At 42.1% G+C, this 21875-nt stretch overlaps 1 long non-coding RNA gene across 1 annotated transcript in view; it reads left to right on the top strand.

Annotated features, from left to right (window-relative positions):
* LOC105853396 overlaps nucleotides 1-21875 on the top strand; it is a 52662-nt gene that overhangs the window by 8110 nt on the left and 22677 nt on the right. The window contains exon 2 of the long non-coding RNA XR_001145244.1: nucleotides 19409-19542. This is a non-coding gene — a long non-coding RNA (uncharacterized LOC105853396). The remainder of the gene's footprint in view (nucleotides 1-19408; nucleotides 19543-21875) is intronic.

Genomic DNA, 21875 nt, shown 5'->3' with positions numbered 1-21875 from the left:
ATGGAGATGGAGAGATAGTCTATGTTCATGGACAGGTGTGAAGATGTCAGACCCCCCCCCCCAATATATCTGTAAATTATGCAAACCATTGGAAATTTCAACAGTTTTTTTTTTAAATGGACATTAACAAACTGATTGTAAAATATGTGTGGAGAGGAAAAGGGTCCAAAGTAGCAATTATGAAGAATAAGGAAAAGCTAGGAGAACTTCCAAACCAGATATCTGGACTTATTATCAAGTGAGAATAATGGTGGGAATGTTGATTAATAGAACTATTTTGGAAAACTGGTAGTATCTACTAAACCTGAACTTGTATTCTCTACTTCAAATTCTATGCCTAGGTAGATAGCCAATGAAAAGTGCATCTATGGTTACTAAAACCATATATAAGAATGATTATAGCACTCATATTATTATTCAAAATAACATCCAACTGGAAGGAAGCCAGATGCCAGACAATAAAATGGACAAATGAACTATATAAGAAACATATAAGAATGATAATAAGTAATCTATAACTCCATTTAAAAAATGGACGACTTTCATAAGAATTATGAGAAATTATGAGGAGAAGAAGAAGCCAGACATTAAAACCAATAAAACTAATCTCTGGAATATAAGTCAGGATGTGGTTACCTAAGGGAGGTAATTATTAGGAAGGAAAGTTAAGGGGACTTTGGAGTATGAGTCAGGTTCTATTTCTTGAGTGTATGTTGTGGCACATCAGGGAGGTTATTTGTGAATATTCATTAACCCGTACATCTATGCTTTTGATACTTCTCTGTATGTATCTTAAATTACATTAAAATTTTTACTTAAAAAGACCTGGGTCCTTCCTTACTTCAACTCTGAAACCAAAGTAAATTATAGTTAGATTCAATATTTAAGTATAAAATGAAAGTTCCACAATTTAATATGAATCAACATTTTTATAATCTTGGAGTCATAAATCAGACTGCATAAAATTAAAATTTTCTTTGAAAAGGAAAATTAAAATTGCCATAAAATGAAAAGGTAAATGTCAACCTGGGGAAAATATTTATAAAATAATAATATATTATGAGTTTCCAGTCATATCATCAAATATTAAAGGATCGATAATACCAAGTGTTAATGCTTGGGAGAAACTTCTCATACCCTGTTGTAATGAGGTTGTATAAAAATTTTAAAGAAGGTTGGCAACACCTTTTAAAGTTTCAATGTATATTCTATTTGATCTAACTATGTATTTCTAGGAGTTTTGTTTCAGAAAATACTTGCATAGTGTATAAAATTATATACATATGTATATGTACAGAGCTGTATATAATACACATGTGTCTATATATCAAAATACTCACTGAAAGATTTTTGTAATACATAGGTAAACTGGGGTGTATTTTATGAGACTGACGTGCTGCCCCCTGCGCTAAGAGGGCAACTGGGTGTATTTTAAATGTCTATTAATAAGGTACTCACTAAATAAGGTACAACTGCATAATAGAACATACTATGTCTGGTAGCAAAAATGAGGTTGATCTGTATCAACTAGAAAATCAGGAGAAATTGAGTAATAAGTGAAAAGACTAAGTCAATGATACATTGATACAGTGCTACAAGATATATTTATGCTGTATGATCTTATTTAAGTATATATAAGAAATTTCATTGGAAAATTTTGGGAAAATATACATCAAAGTATTAACCATGATGATGAGATTATGAGAAATTCCACTTTTTAAGGCAATTTACTTGACTTTTTAAAAAATAATGAACACACAACTGAGATGGAAAAAGACACAAAATTATGTAAAAATAAACTATTCTATTATTAAAACAAAAAAATGAACACATTACTTTTGTAAGTAGAAAAATAATGAAAATAAAATTTGCACAAAAGCAAAATGAAGTTATATATACAGAATGGTCTTATGTAAGTACAAATTGGTAGAAAATAGAGCAAAATGTGGACACTGGCTCTTTCTTTGGGATTACTAAGGGTTTTCCTTTTATATTACTTTGTATTTTCCAAATTCCTGACAAGTGTTTGTTGATTTAATCACCAAAATAGACTACTAAGGATTTTAAAAGTTTATCTGTGATAAGGTTCATGATGACTGCATTTCTTTCTGTCCTCCCTGCCTGTCTGTCCATCTTTATCTGCATCATCTTCCACAGGCCCCTGCACCTCACTCTTCTAAGCACACAGATACTCTGTCATTGTAAATAGTTTAAACAGTTTAGAGCATGGAGAGGACAAACAAGGATGTCTCCTTCCCAGTTTCACTAACCTTCCAGACCTTTTGTTGTTCATTTGTTCAAATGCAGGCACACATCTAAATACCATCTCTCTCTCTCTTTTTTTTATATAAGATTCTATCTATCTATCTGTCTGTCTGTCTGTCTGTGCATACAGAGCTGGGGTGCAAGCTAGAGGTGCAGGGGCGGTGAGAGGATTCACCAGAGACAGAGTGGGGAGCAGAACAGGCAGATTGATGAAAGTACACTGTTGAGGGGAGCAGCGGGTGGGTCAGGAGAGGTCTGCGGTGCCATGTGGGTCACCTCCAGGGCTGGGCATTGAATTTGCACTGAAGCTGCTGCGGCCACCTTGCAGTGCTGCGTCCTTACCCACTGTGCCACCAGGGAGGGCCCTGTCTCTCTGTTTTAAAGACAAGTGGAGAACTTGCCCTTCTCCTCAGCTGAGTTCTATTACTTGCCACTCCTTGAACTGTGCATGCTGTCTCACCCTGTGTGACTAGCTAAAGCACCTTTTGCTCTTTTCTCCAGTCCCCGTGCAACTAGCAATCACAGCATCTAATTATTTGATGTTTTACTGAAGACTTTGGATGGGAGAAGTTCAAAAGGGACAGAGCAAAAAAGGAAAGCAGACAGAGCTGTGGCGGGCAGGAGCTGAAGGGCGGTGGGGACCACGGCAGGATCCGCTTTCCATTTTCCCTTTCTCCAATTCCTTTTGCTGCTGCACATCCCTGTGCCCGGGCAGCAAGGGTACTCCGTGCTCATCACAGGGGAAAAGGGGCACAGGGGCACTCAGAAATCAGTGCTTAGCTTTTGATTTTCTAAAGCTTGTCTTCAGGGGAAGCACCAAAGGAGTCGAATGAGGACGCCTGATGAGAACAAGAAGGCTCCTTTCACCCCCTTCACCCCCACCTACTCAATGAGGTAACGGTGCCCTGTGTGAGGGAGGGGCGGCGGCAGATAGGGAAGGACCACAGGCAGTTGTTTGTGGCCACTGAGGAGGCAGGTTGTGCACTGTGTCCAGGCGACATCCTGACGGGCAGTGACTATGCCAGACCCTCACAGCTCTGGGGAACCAGGCAGCAGAGGACAGCTGGCCCCCTATATGAAGTCAGTGCCCGGGGTGGGTGGTCTGGCTCCTGCTTCCAGTGTCAGTATGGTCCTAGCACAGTCAAACAGAAATGATTTTGAATCCTAAGGAGTTGGTGGTGGGAGCCCCCCTTCCTGACCCTGGCACTTCCAGAGCGCTTGCACAGTGCTTGGGGTGCCTGGGAGGATGTGCTCTGAGAGGGGCAGCGGAGATGCAGGCTGACCTAGAGAAGGTCACCCTCACCTCTGGCCCCTTGGCAATCACTGAGTCAGGCTCTGGAATTTAAGCATAACTTTGGGGAGGCAGGGCTGGGAGGAGAGTTACCAAATGGAGGATTTCAGTATAGATGAGATTCTTAAAGAACAGTAAAGTTTCATTCCTTACAACCTCAAGTTTGACTGAGAATTGGCCCTTTCATAAATAAAGGAGGGTTGGGTTTATTTCTTTGTCTTGGTGTTGTTGCGGGTTGATTTTGATATAATTGTCTGTGAGCTTCAAGATCTTTCTTAAGTATGATCTCCCTTTTCCCCTGCTTCGCTACTTTGCCGGAGTGGCCTTTGGAGGTCACAAAGGCCTGGCAGGGATAGTGTGTTTTCTGTTACATCTATGTGTGAAAAGAACAGGGCAAGAGGAGGAGCAGAAGGGACCTTTTTGGATAAAACTATATGGGAACCAGCCTGGAACACACATAGTGTCAATGTTGAATAATCCAGAGAATAATACAAAGGAAAATGAACCAGGCACTGTTTCTGACTTTATTACATTTGAGGGAAGTGCATATGAATGACTTTGTTAAGCAATTTTCAGACCTATGTTTATCATTGATTAACAGCATTTAGAGTTAGTTTTGGCAACTTCAGTTTCATCAGTGCCTGGAGACTTATCTTAAGTAAGTTTCACAACACAACCAGCTAATGGAAATGAGAGGGCAGAATTGTGTGCCTGGACCTGTTTGTTTGTGGCCATTCTAGATATTCTTAAGAAGCTTGGCTAGAAAGGTAGATGTTCCTGGTTGGCCTGCTTTGTTTGTGCTCAGTTGTCCCGGCATTTCAGGCTTTGCAATGAACCTTGACCTCCATGTTTCTCCCCTTTCTCTGCTTTTCCCTCTCTGGCCCCAGGTTGTGCTCTTTGCTGTCTCTCCACTCTGTGCTGAGGCTGCTGGGTGTCTTTTCTCCTTCGTGAACTCTCAGGCATTTGCTCATGGTGCCTGTTCTTTCTGGCGATGTGTACCTCCTGCTCAGTGCAGCGCTGTGTTAATTCCCTGGTGCCTTTTTCTTTACACCTGGCAGACTCACCAGCAGGCAAGGAACATGTATCTGCTCTTCAGGAAATGCTGTACTTTCGGTGGAAAGGACTGGCTTCCTGCTGCTGCCAGAATGAAGATCTTTCTCCTCTGGAAACAAACAAAACCCTTTTATCTGTGGAACTTCCTGTTTCGTCCACTGAAGGCTGTGCTTCTCAGACCAGGGGCATTGTGCCAGGGCACACGAAATCATAGGACAGCCTGGGCATCTTCCTGGATGCCACTTGAAATGGGAGAAAGTGGTTTTGATTTTTCTTTTCTCATCTAAACTCTAGCCATGCATGGGGTGACAAATATTATGGAGGTGACATAGAATTCACATGACTTTAAACATTAGACAGATGATGTAAAAGTTCCATGCTCCTGGTAAGCTCCTTTGGGTTATGTCTTCAAAATTCTTAGAGTGTTTTTCCATTCCCAGTCGCTAAGGGAGTGCTTCAGTGGAGACTTCTGAGCACAAAGCTTCCGTGTAGGTGACAGACTGCTGCAAGCTTGACCCAGTGACTTTGGCATCTGTGACTGATTTACTGAAATTGAAAAAAAATTTGAAATATTAATAGCTATGTCTTTCCTCCCCACCTCTTAAAGTTTTCCCATGTCCCCATTTAGTCTGTTATTAATTCATTGTCTGGGGGTGCTTTTGGAATGCTAGAACAGGAATGTAAAGATAAACAGGGTTTCGGCCCTCCCTGGTGGTGCAGCCGGTTAAAGCACAGCACTGAGAATCTAAAGCCGCTTCCGCATGAGTTCAATTCCTGCCTGCCCCGGAGGTGACCACATGGTGCAGCAGACCTCTCCTGACCCACCCGCTGCTCCCCTCAGCAGTGTACTTCGTCGATCTGTCTGTCCTGTTCCCCACTCTGTCTCTGGTGAAGCCTCTCACCACCCCTGAACCTCTGGCCTGTACCCCAGTTCTGTATGCACAAATAAATAAATCTTAAAAAAAAGATAAACAGGGTTTCTACCAAAATTTTAAATATATAGTATTTAAAATTCATAGCAAGAAACAAGTAAGAATTTTGATTTGTAGGAGATGCTGCTTGAACAGCAGAAGCAAATCCTTGAAGGAGTCAAGGTGTGCTGGGTTGCATGGTGTCCTCCCCCAATATACTGAAGTCTTAATCCCTTGGTTTCCCCTCACCCCTACTTGAGAATGTGATCTGATTTGGAGATATGGAGATTTGGGGCCAATCAAGTTAAAGTGAGGTCTTTAGGGTCTACTTTTATTCCATATGGCTTGTGTCCTTATAAAAAGGGGAACGTTGGACTCGGAGATACAGAGAGACAAAGTAGTATGAAGAGACACAGGGTTCAGAATGTGACACACGTATTAGTCAAGGGGAGATTAAAGCATGCAGCTGCTGATGTCAGGGCCAAGGGTACCAGTGAAAGATTTGATGGGGAGAGATACCAAGACAGAAATCACTGGCAGGGGGCAGCGTGATGGGGGGCCAGGGAAGGATGCATGTGCCCAAGGCTGAACCATGCTTGATAGATTCTGGCAAGAAGGATGAAAATGGTGTGATATTTTGAACTAACCAAGTTTATGCTTGAAATATTCATTTACCTAGAAGTTACTGGATTACCCTGAAGTAACCTAGATTAAATTTCTAATATTGGAGGGAATTGAGGCTGGATGTTGTTTTCGGAACTTGTGAATGATTTGCTAAAGGAGAACCGAAGGAATGAAGTTGGAGCAAAGGATCGAGGCAGAGAAATATTTGAAGTAGTCTCAGAGGATATAATGGAAATCTTGGGGGTAGAACCTGGGGTTAAAGAAGTAAAGTAATTTGAGAGTAGGAAGGAAGTACATTCATGAACCCTATGCTTTTTTTGGGCAGTGATGGGGGTTCCAAATCCACCCGCCTGTTCTTTTTTCCAGAACCTAAGAGAAGTTTTTCTTCACACAAAGGCTATAGTCTGTCCTTACACTCAGAGCAAATAGACCTTTTGATCTGCAAAAGAAACTCACATGAGCTATGCATATTACCTACAAAATCCTTCATCAATAAATACAAATGGTCAGCTAAGAAACTACAGACATCCACAAAAAATCAACATCATAAAAGATAAAGACTGAGATAGACAATTCTCCTGAAGGGAAATGGAGATATTGAAACACTTCAGAGATTCTCATACAAATAGAACAATGCCATACTGCCATGACATAGATAATTAGATGACAAGAATTATCAGAAATGAAAAAACAATTGCAAAATTTTAAAGATGCAATAAAACATCTGAAAAACAGAAATGACATCGATAAATTCCAAATGAATTAAACTTGAGGAAATCTTTCAGAACCTAGTGCAAAAATATGACAAATATAAGAGATATGTAAAATGACAGTAGATGTAGTTGGAGAAAGTCCAATATTTGTAGAATAGATACAAAGAATAGTCAAAGAAACAGTAGACTGAACTTTCGCTGAGCTAAAGAATAAAATCCTTCAATTAAAAGGGGCCCATTGAGTGCTAAGCAGGATAAATGAGAAAAGATACAAATCAAGACACATCCTGATGGATTTTCACTACTCTGGGAATGAAAACAGACTGTAAAAGATCTCAGCAAGAGGAAAAACCGAATTATCCACAAGGAAATGGGACTTAGATTCACTTACTGTTCAGTGTTCAACAACACTAGATGCTAGTAAACAATAGAATAATGCATTTACAGTCTGAAGGAAATTAAACCAAGAATTCTATACCCACCCCTATTAATTATGGTACTCTTGACTGCAGAGAGCAGAATGCCAAACCTGAAGTGTTTAAATAAGAAGGAAATGCATTAGCTCACATGTGGAATCCAGAGATAGGGCATCGCCAGCATTAGCGAACTCACCAGCTTGATAATGACAAATAACAGTCAAGTTTCTCAATGGTCCCATCATTCTGCTCTTGTTGGGTTTGCATTCAGACTAGTTCTTCTGTGGTTGCAAGGTATCCGCAGCCAGCCACGTATAATCACAATTTCTGGAGGAAGATGAACATGTCTCTTACTCAGTCTTTCCTTGTTTTCTAGAACAAATTTAATCACTTACTTATTCCTAAGTCAAACATTGGAAAGGAATTAGGATACCCATGATTGACTTAGGCCAGTTAGAAACTACCACAGTCCCCTTGGTCCTGTCTCTCCCCTTATCCCAACCACATGAATGCAGGAAGAGAATACATAAAAGAAGATTTTATTATGAGAAGCTGGGGGTGGGTGGGTGAATGTTATGACATGCAAGTGGTGTCTGCTTTACCAGCCATATGAATAATTAAATGTGAGAGTAAAATAAACATATTTTTAGACATGCAGGACTCAGGGAATTTACTTCCCACATAGCTTTTCCAAAAGAGAACAATTACTGGAACATTTTTTAGCCAAACAATAAATGATTAAGAAAGATGAAAATATCAGACCCAAGAAACTATGGTAATACCTCAGTAGAGCAATGAAAAGGAATCTCAGTCTAATGACTGGGAGCATAGAGCAACTGGCAACAGACCGAAGAATAAATGAAGAGTGCCTTTAAAGGAAGAAGGTGGATTCCATTATCTAACTGTATTAAGAACTTTTAAGGCCCCTTCTGGTTATGTCTTTTCTTTTGAGACACTCTGGGAAACATATAAAACCATACTCCAAATATAAAGGGAATAAAATGCATCTTGGTTTTCAGTAGCTGATGGAGAGAAGGAGCAGAATTCCCTTGCTCTTCATACTTGGAACTTTCTTCTCCAAGTCCCAGATTTCAGAACATGGAGTCACGTTTTCTTCTTTTGGGCCCAATCACACTTCTTGGCTTTTCATTCTCCTTGCTCATTTCAGTGCTGTTTACTATTGAAACTTTTTTTTTTGAATCAATTTAAAGACAAAGCATGGGGAATTTCTTATAAAAATATAAAGACAAAGTAAGGAGAATAGAATTACTGAGCAGAAAGTAAACTTAATGACTTTGGCCATGTGTAGAGTCAAGGAAGCAAAGTGGAAGGAATTATAGGCGAGTCTTCCCTAGGGGAGTCACTATTATTTAAAACGGGAAAACCAAGAAAGAGAGATATAAGTGTATTAGTGTTAGGAAGGAAAATTTGAGAAGCAAAAAGAGACACCGTGGGGCAGGGAGCCTGCCTCGTGCCTGCCCGCCCGCCCCCACAAGCCCTGCTCCGATGCTGCTTCTTGAACTAAATGCAGGTCTGGGGTGTCTTGGCGCTGTGTTGGGTGGCTTTTCAGAGACGGTAAATAGTCAGTGTTACCCTTGAAAGTCTTCAGATTACCCATCAGAGAACTGTTTCCCTGTAGTGCTGGAAACGGCCCTGTCAGGAGCAGGGATTCATTCCCTGCCCCGTGATCACTTGCAGAGTGTCTTTTGGAAAGAAATGGCTCAGGCAGTTGATCAGGCTTTCAGAAATCTCCCCTTTCTCTGTCATGTTGGGGAGGGGAGGGGCATATAACTTAGATACTTGCCTGATTTAGTTCTACCATGTTCAGTATTGTGTAGTTCTACCATATAACTTAGATACTTGCTTGATTTAGTATTGTGGATATCACTCAGAAAATCTCAGATGGGGCGAAGCTACTGTCTGCATAGACACATTCCAAGGGCCTCAGCCGGAGTTAGCCTCTGCCGCCTTCCCTTTCACTCTCTGAGTGGTCTTTGGTCAATCACATTACCTCCTTTCTCAGAGTTTCCATTTCCCTGTCTTCAAATAGGGGACAGTTTCATAATAATTGCAATTCATCATTCTTCAGGCAGTCTATGAAGTCAAAACTACTTTCATAAGAGTCTTAAGCTGTTATTTGTCTTTCTCACTTTAATTCACTCTGGAGTGCACAGTGTGGTTTTCTGTAGGCCACAGGAAGTAGGATATTGCAACAGATTGATGCAGGAGTGGATATTAGAATCCAGTTGTCTTCTCTTCACCAGACATTAAAAAGTGTGCAGCAGCAGCATTTTTATCACAATTTTTTTTGGGTGAAAAGTTATTTTTTTCATAAAAATATTAGTTAATACATAATGGATTTTAAAATGTTATTTTAGTGAATTAAAATATTTTAATCATTATGTTTTAATTTTGAATATAGCAGACATCAGTAGGTATAAGTTGCATAAATAAAAGCTATCTGGGGTTCTTGATTTTTGAGATATAAAGTGGTCTCGAGATCAGAGAGTTTCAGAATTGCTGGCCTAGCTCTTTGCAGTTCCTGGGGGTACTTTCCCATCTCCTCTCTACAGGTCACTCTCCTTGCCTCTGCTTCCCGTTCCTTTGTCCTTCCCTGAACAGCAAATCACAGCTTTTGGCTTGGGCTCCCATCAGATCTCAGTCCAAGCTAAAATTCACTTTGGAAAATTTGTTTCAATCTCTTTTGATCATTGATTGAGGAAATGGGGGAAGGGGATGGCCAAGGGAACCTCCAGCAATGACCCGATGACCTGTTTGGGGGGAAGCATTCACTTTTACCCTCTCGTGACCTTAACGTTATTGGTGTAGAATGATTTTTTTTTTTTTTTGGAAAACTCTCTTAAACTGGAAATTCCCAGGAAAATCATAAACAAGAAACTAGTTATGAAAGACTGGATACCCTCCTTACAAATCATACTTGTTGAACCAGCCAAGAAAGATTATAGGCATCTGGCACAATTTCACATTTCCCACTTTAAAGCAAAAGTACTGAATTTTCATGAACTCTGATGGCTGTGCAGTTGGGTAAAGTCCTAACTTTTGAACACTGGAGAAGGCTGTCTTTGAGCAGTACTGTCTAATGACTGGTGTGTTCACGTCCCCATAGCCCACACCTTCACTACTGATTCACCGTGTGGTTCTACCAACTCACTCTTTCTAGAATGTTGGTTGCAAAACAAGATCATCAACCTTGGGTATCCTCTGACGGATGCACTGTGGCCACCAACGTTGAGCCCTTAAGTGAGCTGACAGAGCTGCACCCTCCAGCCCTCTAGCCCTCTGTGGGAATGGGAACTTCTCTCGAGTTTGTAAATGTAGCCTCTTGCTCGAGTCTTTTGAAAAAAAAAAAAAAAAAAAAAGGAAGGAATTTGCCTCCCCAGACATTTATGCTAAGGTTTGCCTGAGACATTTATTCATTCAACAAATATACTTGAATGCCTACTATGTACTGGACACTATTCCAGGAACTCTAAAATAGAGAAAGCATTGGCATACACTTTGCTTCTCATTGGAGAGAGACATACAGAAAACCCAAGATATTTATAAGGAAATTATTTGTTATTTAGAAGCAGATAAGAATGTTAGGAAAAATAGAGCAGGGTGAGGGGAGCCAGGGGTGCAGGGTAAGCTCATTGTGAAAGTGACTGTAGGCTCATCCCCAAGGGGTAGGGTGTTCCAGGCAGAGGGAATGTCTGGGGTGAATGCCTATGGCTGAGGTCACAGCATCCAAGACGGCTTCAAGAGGTTTGTGGGGGTTTTCCTTTTCTCTCAGATACTGGCTGTATGAAGCCAGCATTCTAGAACCATGTGACAGACATGTTTGCAGAGAAATCTAATATTGGAAACAAATATATTAGGAGCAATTTTGTTTACTAAATGAGTCGCTATAGCAGCACATCAAGAAACACAGATTGCTGGGCACCACCCCCAGAGTTTCTGAGTCGATAGGTCTGGGGTGGGGCTTGAGAATTTGCCTTTCTAACAAGTCCCTGGGGAAGCTGCTGCTGCTTCCTTGGTTACCATACTTTGAGAACCAGGACTCCAGAGACGGTGGGGCTTCTCGCGCAGTGTGGTGGGTCTGCGGTTCATTCTTACTTGTATAAGCTATTCCTACCTTATCAGGGACACAGCTTTTACATAGATAGCTTCTATTCCTTAGGTGCTTATGTAGCCCCATGCTCTGAAGCTCACGTACTCACCCTGTCCAGCCTTGAGCTTTGGGCACTCCCTTAGTCCCACTGCCATGGATGAGGCCACAGATGGGGCCACGGAGATCCAGGTGATGACTCTCCCAGACCACTTATTTCAGATTTCAGAAAGATGCTGATATGCACAAGGCAACAAAAGATAAATCAACTTGGTCCTCCTTGTGCAAACCTACTTAAGTCTTGCTTTTCGATTGGAAGGGACACATTCTGGTTTCAAATGGGGCGAGTCAGACCTTTGGAGCCCTTTCTATGCCTTCACCACATTTTTGACCGAATGCATATCGGTCTTTGCCTATATTGAGTCTTTCTTTGTCAGATGTCCCCCTTTGATCTCTGATTCGTTTCCTTGGTTTGTTTTCCTCTCTTCTCTCCTCCGTGATGGTGTCCAGGGTTTGCTTCCTCACCTGGTCGCCTTCTGTTCTGTGAAGGTGGCTTGCTGGGAGAGGGGGAGGCTGTCTTTGCTTGGCCCTTGGTGGTGGCAGTGTGGAGGGGACCTCCAGCACAAGAGGCCATGTCACTGTACTCTGACTTAGCACCCAATGTGGGACATTTTCACTGATTTGTTCCTTTTTGGTGGCATGATTTGTGAGATTAAAAACTACACATTTAACGGCAGCTTATAGTGAACTAAAGTTTCAATTTATGTCTCTCCAGTGTCAAGTCTCAGGTTTTTCTTTTCCTCTTGCAATGATGAGAGTGGCATTCCCCTCCCCCCCCCGAATTCATTTGTCCATTGAACTGGTCCTGTGGCTCTCTACACTTTAGATTTCCTGTCGGCAAAGCAGAAAATACGATCCTTTTCTAAAAAGGAGATCTTTGGGATCATGCTTAGTGAGATAAGCCAGAAAGAGAAAGAAAAATACCGAATGGTTTCACTCATAGCAGGAGTATAATGGACCAGGCGAAAAAATAATGAACAACCATATACCAGAGACATTTTGCGGGGGTGGAGTGGGGAATGGGATCAAAAACCGGGGGGGCGGTGAGGGAAATGCACGGGATTATAGTGATAGCACACGGGTGATGGGAAACCCGCGGGGATTACAATTGAGATGGAAAAAAAGTGTACAAAATGATGTAAAAATAAACTGTTATTAAAAAAAAAAAAAGGAGATCTTTGGGGGTTCTGGAGCTCCATGGCTTGGTCCCATGCCAATTCAGGCAGCCTCGTGGGAGGGGCAGGATTTCAGGATCTGTGCCAGGAAGGAGTGCCTGGAGGACTTGCTTCCCAAAGCAGTTTATCTTCTGTTTTCAATGCCCACTGATCACCCCAAGGACAGGTATATATTCAGGGGACACAAGATAACAAGGACTCATTTATATTATGGTGTTTTCTTTCATGTATGCTTGAGAAGCCAGCTTTTAAATCTTAATCTAAGTTGGTCACTAATACTTTAAAAAAGTTTAGCAGTAAGGGAAAAAAATGCCAGAAGTCCCTGGGAGGCAATAATGAATGATGCTATTAACATTTGGAATCTCATAACAGGATTTGAACAAACGTCTGTCTTGTCCTCCCAGTCTGGCCACCATATGTGGGCAACATGCCAGGACTATTTTTCCTCTGGGCTTCACCCCGGCAGGAGGACGCCACTCAGGGCTCAGTCTGCTGTATGAGCACACGGTGGCAGGGGTCAGGGGCCAGGATGATACTTGGACGGTCTCCCAGGCTGTAGATTTGTGTGTAGCAAATTGCAACCCTTGGGTCTGTCTGACAGGTCCATGGAGGCAGCTCACAGATCTGGAGCCCCTGTCTAGGGCAGCCCTACCAGACAAGCGGTCAGTACAGCTGGTGCCCATCTAGGACCTGGCCTCCACCTTCAAAAGCACATGGGGTGAACCCTGGCAGTCTGGGTTGAGAGCTGTGTTAATGGAACCGGCTGCTTCTCCTTCCACCTTTGTAGATTTTCTCTCAAGAGCCAGTGTTAATCTTTCCTGGCATCTGAGCGGGTGGAAGGATTTCCCAGTGAGTGAGGCTGTCACATGAGCAGGTGGGTAAACTTCCTGACCCCTGTCCTGTGCCACTCTTTCTCGACTGACATAGCCAACAGGAATCTCGGCCTGAGAGTGGTCAAAGGAGGCCACAAGGCCTCTCTAGTGACTGTGGCTGCTGGGCCATCTGGGTCTGTCTCACTGGAGCCTCTGTTCTGAAGGTGTCTGCTGATAGGAGCTGCCGTGGGTGGCAGGGAAGGAGGAGGTAATTTAGTCCCATCTTGGCAAGATGTCCTCTGCATCAACAGGCCGTGCTCAGACAGTTACTGATTGTCACATTTTGTGTCTGATGCTTTTCCTTTTTTAAAAAAGAAAGACCTACTGTTTCTAAAGAGAACTGGCAATAAACCAGCAAAGAGTGTTTAAAGCTTAATTAAAGGGGGAAGAACATACTTTGCGATTTGGCTACTTTTAGTGCCTCTGATTGGAGGCCTGGGCACCCTCCAGTTAGAACAAAGGAAGGTCGTGCATTGGAGTGGGGTCCTGGAGGGACCCAGCTAGCCTGGGTTATCTGTCCTTCAGTGTATGGTCCAGTGGGTGGACTGTGGTGACATCCTGGGGGTCCTGGGAAAGGGGGTGGGCAGATGGATAGTGGGTGAGACAGTCAAGAGTCTAAGGCACTGGCATTTTACCAAACAATAAAAAGAAATTCAGTACCTTACCAATGAGCATGTGTGTAGGCCATGTACTGCGTATATACCAGGTCTACTTGTAAAAGAGTCTAGAACTTCTGGCTCACCTCTCAGCTAGAGATTGGGACAAGCCAAGGGTATTGGTGGACAGTACTGTAAAGGCATGGCTCTGTCTCTGGTCCTTGTTGTATATATCCCAGAGTCTAGCCCAGGACCGTGCTCTTCCTATGTGCTCAGTTATACCTAATCCCAGACTCTGTCATCCAGCTCTTGTGACTCTAAGAACTGGACATCACAGATGCCTCCAAATTAAAGAAACATTTTGAGCATAACAGTGTGCCAGTGTGACGTTAGCTTCTGTTAGGAAATCTCACCCCAGATACTAAGCTGACTTTGTGGGCACAGTATCTTCACCTCAAGCATGGGAGGGGTCCTAAACCTGGATCAGTCAAACGAGACTGCTCACAGCCTCTCTAGACAATGTATCCTGGTGCTAAGCCAGTGTTGAGGCTGGGCCAACATGTCTCTGCTTCTGAGCTGACATTTCTGCATCTAGATCTTGTTACTACATCTGCTTATTTGCTCTGTTACTGATGACTTTCGTCCAATGTAGTGTTTATCACGGTCTATTTTTTTTCTGTCTCCTTACTCACTTTAAGATCTGGCTTGAGTGGAGGCACTAGGTCTCAGGGTTAAGGGCACAAATTCTGCAGCTGGACTCCTAGGTTCCAGACCAACTCTGTGCTTTGAGTTCTCCATCCATAATGGAAATAATAATAGGGCCTGCCTCATGGGGTTGTTACCAGTATTACTGCATGTAGCATGCTTAGAACAGTGTCTGGCGCTTTGGAAGTGCTCTTTGATTGCTCTTTTCATTTATGATGGGGTTTCAATGGTCAGATTTCTGATAATGCTAACAAAAGGCACAAGAGCTGAGCCAGGTAGCTCTTATACTTAGTCGTGTGGTCAGGAAGCAATTGGCTCTCTTTTTTGAAATTCAGTGGAGATTTCCATTTTGAACATTTGGTGAAAATCTTTAACTGTCAGGCAAGTCTTACAGGTGATAACTTGAATGTATCTTTAGGCTACTCCTCATTAGAGTATCTTGCTGGAGCATTGGCAGCCTCTTATCGTCCTTCCCAGATGACAGGGGTACTCTGAGATGGAAAAAAATCCCCCTGAGTATCTGGGATAAGCTGGGATAGCTAAGGCTATTATGTGCCAAGCAGATGCTCCCCTCTTCCTCCTTCCCTACCACATACGTCCTGGTGAGAATGGCCATGAAGGTGACCTGTACTGCCTCCTACTTAGCCCTCACATGGCCAACTCTAGGGCTGCATCGCTCCAATCACAGTGATGGTCTAGGGATGGGCATTTGACAACCCACCTCCCCCACCCCCACCCCCCAGTCACAAAGATGCCTTTCCAAGGCTCGTCTACCAAGTGTGAAGAAAACTGTTCTTCATTTATGTCAGCAAGTTGTCATGATGTCGACCGGGGGTTGCCAGGAGCCCCTCTCCTCTCCTGCGATATGGAAACAACAGGAAAGAATGAAACTAACATTCAGAGAGAAGCAGGCACAAACAGAATGCCATTCCTGTTGGCTTCTTAGCTTAGCTCATTCATCATTCAGAGTTCACTCAAATATTTCTTTTCTGAAGCCATCTTGGATCCTGCTGGCCAGAGCCCTCTCCTCTTTTGTTCGTTTTTCTCAACCTGCTTTATGTTATCTTGGCCTTGAGATTCCATTTGATACCAATGGGAGGGGACCCTAAACTGGCCAAGGCCCCACTGCCCAAACACTTTACCAAATCCTGTCTGGGTTCTTCACCCATGTGTACAATTGCAAGACAGCTTAGGCTTAGGAAACAACAACAAAAGGGTTTATTTAAGAAACAGGACAAATAAGAGTGCCTGAGGCCAAAGTCATGTCCAGTGTGGTCCTGCACAAAAACTGTTATGATGGCGTCTTCCCGCCACCAGGATGTGCAGCTCCTCCTCTGGACAATAGGCTGCGGGTCTAAGATGGCGTCTTCCTGCCTCTGCCGACCTGGGACACACAGCAGCTAGACTCCAGGCCAGGTTCCAGCTCACGAAGACAACAGAGGTCATGACAGGAGACGCTCCCAGAGCTGCAGATGCTTCAGCACAGCACTAGATGAGCAATGCTGAGGACAGCAGCCACAGCCACCAAATGACCCAACAACAGGCCTCACTCATGCAGCTAAGCCAGGCTGCAGCAAAACCAGGAACCTTTGCCAACGCTCAGATACTTGCAAAGCCTCTTTCTCTGGCTTCCACCTTCAGAGGTCCACAGTAGCCTTCTCCAAGATCAGCCCTGTCATGGAGCTCAAATCCACTGGTCCCCAAAATGCTGAAGCACTTCCAAGCTGGAACCCTGGAGCCCAAACAACATTCTTCTCCTGCTCCCTCTCTTCTTTCTGTTCCAGTCACTCCTGTTTCCTCTCCAAGGTGGCCCCTCCACAAACTTCATGCTTTTTAACATTATCCCTAAGGCTGTTTGTCTTCACAGCAACCCCCTCAGGGAGGGGCACACCTACAGCAGCCCCCAGCCTCAGTTCCCAGCTACATTCAGATAGTTTCTATCACCATATTTATGGTGAATAATGGACAAAGTCTTTACATTGCCATAATCATAAACAGCATTATGCAGCACAGTGACGCAGCTACTGGTGTCACGATGGCTCCAGTTTGACTATCCGTTGATGTTAAATGCAAGCCTAGTCTTCTCCTGATGAGGTTCCACGGCCTGGGCTGTTGTGGGGTGCTTTTGAAGAATTCTCCTAAGTCTCCCTCTAGGACTTTATGAGTTAACTTTTACTTTTACCTCTTTGTTACAATTCTGATTTCTGTTGATTTAAAGAGTGAGAACAGGAATCTAAATCAGGGGGTTTAAAATAAATTATTATGGAGGGATATATTTACTTTCTTGGTTTGTATTTTGTAAATTTCTCCTATGAACATATGTTGCTTTTGTAATTAGGAAAAGGTATTAAGAATGATCGCCGGTTATGTGATGGTGATGGTGTCAAAATTAGAGGTGCAAATAGCATGAGAGAAGTGTTCATGACAGCTTATTTCATCTTCTAACAATCTTGTGTCTTGTGATCTAGGAGATGTAAGCAAAATGCTTATTAACTAATACTTGATTATTTCAAATGGTCACATTTCAAATAAGAGATTATCATCTGATTTTCAGTGATTTGCTCTGAACTATCTAAATCATCCACACTGTCTTATGTGTATGGCTTAATTTTACATTTTACAGAATAAATTATATGCAAACCACTTGCTCTCAGAATGTTAAATGTTTGCTGGGTAGTATGTAAACATTAATTTTTTTTTTTAAGATTTATTTATTTATTCATACAGAACTGGGGTACAGGCCAGAGATGTGGAGGGTGAGAGGATTCACCAGAGACATAGTGGGGAGCAGAAAAGGCAGATCGACGAAATACACTGCTGAGGGGAGCAGCGGGCGGGTCAGGAGAGGTCTGCCACACCATGTGGATCTCCTCCGGGGCAGGCGGCGATCGAACTCATGAGGAAGTGGCTTAAGCTTCTTAGTGCAGTGCTTTAACCCGCTGCGCCACCAGGGAGGGCCCGTAAACATTAATTTAAGATAGAAGGCAGAGGCCTCTCTGAAATGTTTGATATTCTCAAAGAATATATAAAAGTTAGTAAAAATCATGAAGTCTTGAGGGCATCCATTTTGCTTAATTCTTTCTTGTCATAAAATGAAATGTGTCAGAAATCCATCATCAAAGGTAGAAGGAACCATATGGTGATGGTCAGTTTAATTGGACAACTCAACGTGTGGTCTCCTGAGTGAAAAATGTAAGACAAAACTTATTTAATGCATAACCCAGAGAAAAATGAAAACAAAATATAAGCTCTTTTCTGACACAAAATGTGAACTCTTTTTAAAATACTATGTTGGCTTCCTTTAAAAATTAATCACATATTTACCCCTTTGCTAGTCCTCCTGAATAGACAGGTTTTTAACACTCTAAGGGGCATTTTGTTCATTGATGTTAAGCCAGAGTCCCTCAGGATATTTTTACAAACACATCCATTGAAATTGCTGACTTCTCCAGTTTTGAGAATTTACGATACTGATATAGCAGGTAGTTCAATTTAGCCCCTGTACGGTGAGCGATCGTTTAACACAGTTTGATATTTAACACTGGAGCTTAACCATAAAAAATACAATTTATGCTAATATGTTCTATTCAGGCCTGTTTCCAACAAAGCCTACAATTTAGCCACTTTGGGTTCTCACAACTGCTGTTTACTAATAATGCTTGATTTCAACAGGAAAAAAAAAAAACTTTCCTACAATTCAAACAGCATGAACTTCTTTCATGTTTTGAAAGAAGTTAATCATTTGGTGATTCTTTAATTCTTATGCTAAAGTTAGATACAATTTTCATATCTCCTCTGTTTTCTTTCTTTAGGTCATGTTATATATTGGATCCTTGTAGGATTAAAACAAGTAGAGCGTTCTTTGTCTATGCAAGGGATGCATTATTTTTCAAACATCTGCATTATTCAAAACCTGTCCAATTTGAGTTCTTATTTTTACTGGAGTAAATATAAAGCTTGTTTAACTTCACGCTGCACAAGGAGAGGATTATTAATTGTTATATATGACACTACTTAAATTTGGCATAATGTGGACCCTCCTTAATGGTGTTGGGCTAAAGCACAGCACTATGAAGCTGGCCACAGACACTTCAGCACGAGTTCGATCCCCGCCAGGGAGGTGACCCACATCATGCAGACCTCTCCTGTCAGTAGTGTACTTCATCAGTCTGCCTATTCTGTCCCCACTGAATCCTCCCACTGCCCCTGCACCTCTGGCCTGTACCCCAGTTCTGTTTGTATAAATAAATAAATCTTTAAAAAAACGTTGGCATAAAATTCTTCTGCACGGTGTGTCCTTGCCTCCTCTCCCATGTTTGTGGCATTGTCAGGCCTCTGCTGTGTTCATGTTGCTGAGTCAGGAATGGAGTGGAGCCCCTCTGCACAGAAGGCGAGAGCCACAGCAGAATGGTTCTGTGACAATTTTTAAGACATGCTCCCAAGTTCATTCACACTCCTTCCATTGAGAGGAAGGTCTGTGGCCCTTCCCCTTGAAGGGCTGGCTGTGATGGCTTTGCCCAACAGTGTACAGTGGGAGTGACTCGGAATGATTGTCAAGGTGTAGTAGGCAGGAGGATGACCCCTCCCCCACCTCATGGATGACTATATCCTACTTCCAGGAACCTGGAACATGTTGCCTTCTGTGTCAAAGTGGATTTTACTGATGTAATTAAATGGAAAGATCACGGTCCTGATGTAATCACCTACTTACAGCCAAAGGACTTGGTTGGAGAAAAGCATGCAGCTACTGCAGGTCAGTATGTTAGTGGTCAGTATGATGCTAACCTCAGATGAACCCTTGTACTGGACAATTCTATGTTATTTATTAGTCCATAGGTCTCTAGTCACTAATACTTGGCAAATTTTGATTGTGTCCCTTGCCAAACTCACTCATTCTTTTCTCTCCACATATTTCCCACACATCCTTTCTTGAAAACTCTCATTCTCAAATGATGATCTTTTTTCCTGTTTCCTGAAAGCCTAGAAACAATCACTGTAGAACCTCTATACCCCCACATCTCACGGGATCCACCCCCATGCCAGCCACCCCTGTCCTCATGGCTGGCAGTGTTCCCTGCACTGTCTATGCTCTGGGTTCTGGCCACTCTTGCCCACCAAGGATGTTATGTCTTTCCCTCCTAAATCATCACTTTTTCCTCTTGTACTAGATTATTCTTTCTTTACATACCATGTTATACTTTCTCCCATTTAATTTTTCTTCATCCTTTCTTAAGCTCAGCCATATCCTTTGACTCAGGATAAAGCTTTTAGTGTCTTAATGAAAATAAAAGCTTTTGGTGTACTATGTCTGTCTGTCTGTCTATCTACCTGCCATCTATTGTGTGATATATATTTATATATAATCTTATCTCTATGTCTGTATCAACTTTATTTTGGTGTTTGTAATTTATATATTTTCAACTGTTTTTCTTTTTTTGCAAATGGCATACTTGCAACTGGTTTTGCTTTAGAGTGAGTTTGACAGTCTGACTTTAATATGGAATATTCAGTCATGTTATCTAGATGGGTTTGCATCTCTTGTTTGGGCTTGTAGTTTGCTCTGCTTGATCATATGGTTGGTTTTCATTCATCTCATCATCCATGTTGGTCGTTACTATCATTTCTTTTTTTCTTATTTGACTGGTAAAATACCCATACTTCACTCACCTCCAAACACTTTAACTACTATTTACATACCTCCTGATTATAAATTATAGTTGTTAGGTTTGTCATTTCCTTCTTTAAAAACTGAAAAGGCATTTTTGCTGCATTATTCAAATATTATTCATTAAGATCCATGCACTTTCTTAACTTTCTGTGTCCTTCCTGTGTCTCTGATCTTTTATTTGGGATTACCTTGTTTCTTCTTGAAGAACACTTTTATATAATTTCTTTGAGTGATTTGTCTCCTGGTAGCAAATTCTCTCAGTTTTTGCCTTTATTTGCTCCCATTTTTAAAAGATATTTTCACTGAGAATATAATTCTAGATTGGCAATTGTTTTCTCTTAATATTTGAAGATCTATCATTGTCTTTGGCCTCAGTTGCTGCTGTTGTAAGAACAATGGACAGTCTTTAAAGGTAATCTGTTTTCTTCCTCTGTCTGCCTTTAAATGTCTTTTATGTCTTGATTTTATGAAGTTCCACTGTAGTGTGTCTGAAAGAGGGTTTCTTTTCAGTATCGCAGTTGGGTTTACTGGGCCTCTTGAATCTGTAGTTCGCAACTTTCATTTGTTCTCGATATTTCTCAGTTTAATTACTGTCTCAGCCTTAGTCTTGCTTCTCTTACTGGGACTGTGAATGTCTTCTGGACTATGTTCTCTCTGTATCTTCATATCTCTTTGGTATCTTCTCTAGTATTGTCTATTTTTGAAATATTTTGGTAATTCAAAAAAAAGATTTATTTATGCATACAGAACTGGGGTACAGGCCAGAGGTACAGGGGCAGAGAGGGGATCCACCAGAGACAGAGTGAAGAGCAGAACAAGCAGATCCACAAAGTACACTGCTGAGGGGAACAGCAGGCAAGATAGAAGAGGTCTGTTGCACCATGTGGATCACCTCTGGGCCAGGAATCGAACTCACCTGAAGTGGCTGTAGCTAGCTTGAAGTGCTGCATCCCAACCTGTTGCGCCACCAGGGAGGACCTATTTTGGTAATTTCTTTGGGCCTTTTTGCTAGTTTTCTTCACAGTGTCTCATTTGTTGTTAAACCCATTCACTCATCTTTCCCCCTTCATTTTGGAGATTCTCTTTGGCTACTTTTCAAATCTTTGATGTCACTGCCAGATTCTTGCTCCATGCAAATATTGTTTGACTTGTGCTTCATATCTTTAAATCAAGTAAGTGTGACTGTTTTACAATCCCATAATGCTAGTCTTAGTTTATCTATTTCTGCTGATTTGTTTCTGCTTATGGTAAGTTATTTTTCTAGGATGCTTGGCTATTTTTTTTTAAAGCTTTATTTATGTATTCATATAGAACTGGGGTACAGGCCAGAGATGCGGAGGGTGAGAGGATTCATCAGAGACAGAACGGGGAGCAGAACAGGCAGATCAACGAAGTACACTGCTGAGGGGAGCAGCAGG

This window comes from Condylura cristata, unplaced genomic scaffold, assembly GCF_000260355.1.
Source record: "Condylura cristata isolate star-nosed mole 26May11 unplaced genomic scaffold, ConCri1.0 scaffold00008, whole genome shotgun sequence".
In the NCBI taxonomy this organism is placed as follows: domain Eukaryota; kingdom Metazoa; phylum Chordata; class Mammalia; order Eulipotyphla; family Talpidae; genus Condylura; species Condylura cristata.
The sequence above is the reverse complement of the archived record's forward strand: the minus strand, read 5'-3'. Positions and strand labels throughout refer to the sequence as shown.